The sequence below is a fragment of the Morus notabilis genome, unplaced genomic scaffold, assembly GCF_000414095.1.
Source record: "Morus notabilis unplaced genomic scaffold, ASM41409v2 Scaffold3673, whole genome shotgun sequence".
Taxonomy (NCBI): domain Eukaryota; kingdom Viridiplantae; phylum Streptophyta; class Magnoliopsida; order Rosales; family Moraceae; genus Morus; species Morus notabilis.
In genome coordinates, this window is record NW_010356882.1 from 37,265 (window position 1) to 38,563 (window position 1,299).

Genomic DNA, 1,299 nt, shown 5'->3' on the forward strand with positions numbered 1-1,299 from the left:
GAAAATGAGGACCATAGAGCGAGATTTTTCAATGTTTTAAAGCTTGAACTTATAGCCCTGGATGTTTTGAACATTTTCGGTTACTATGACAAAACCTAATTTGAACTCTAAAACCAAGTTTGAAGCCATTTGGTAAAAACGGACAAGCTGTCCAACACAGTTTCAAAAAAAAAAAACTCGCAGCCACTGGTTCAGCCAAACGGGACCCTTAGAGGCTGAATCTGGTTTTTCACAAAAGTGACAATTTTATATTTCGACGAGATGAAGAAATTTGATGAAGAAAAGATTTTCAAAATCCGACCCTAAGAGGTACTAAAACACAAATTCCCGAAACGGCACAATTTTTGACTAAAACAGTTTCAAGAAAAACAGCAGCTACGGCTTTCAACCAAACGGAGCCTTTAGAGGCCGAATTTCAACTTTCACCAAAAATGATAATTTTAGATCTCGATGATATGAGAAATTTTTATGAAGAACAAAATTTTGAAATCTGACTCGAAGATATAGTAAAACACAGATTTCAGAAACTGCACAGTTTTTAACGAGACAAAACTAAAACAGTGTCGGTTTCAACAAAAAGTTATAAAAGAACCCGAGATAGAATTTCAGTAAAATACATTAAACCTCATTTTAATGAAAGTATTTATAAAGGAAGTTTTCAAGAAAAATACTTTCTTTAAAGAACTTAGTGGGTTATCGAGCAAATCATCCCGACGGGCACCTACGAGCCCAACACGATAGATCCTTAGGATTTGATGTGGGTCCAACGCCCGCATTGATTTAAGAGACTCTGTTTGAGTTTAAATTTCAGCGGCCTAAGAGTTAGAATGCCGTTAATAAGTTTCTAGGCCGAATTGGGCCTTAATATCATCATAAGTTCAATGAGGAATTTTATGGAGAATAAGTTACTAGATTGGGTAAATAATTTTCAATCTAGACATAAGTATGTTAAGGGCAATTAAGGAAAATAAAATTTTGAGGATCTAATAAATTGATTCTTATAGTAAATTATCCTTCAGAAAATGAAAGAAATACATGCCTTAAAAAAAAGGGTTAGATTCCTGCATAAGTTGCTAAAATAGAATAGCAAACGACAGTTAATCTCACACTCTCAATGGGTGTTTATTTTCAGAAATAAGCAAGTAAGAGAATAGACTGTTTGGCGAAAAGTGGATTCCAGCTCTGTAAATCAGGTAAGTAGGAATCTCGCCTACAGTATGAATAGATTTTAAAGAAAAAGTTACACATGTTATATATGAATGTTTATGCTTTAAGTATTGTATGCGATGCTATGTCATG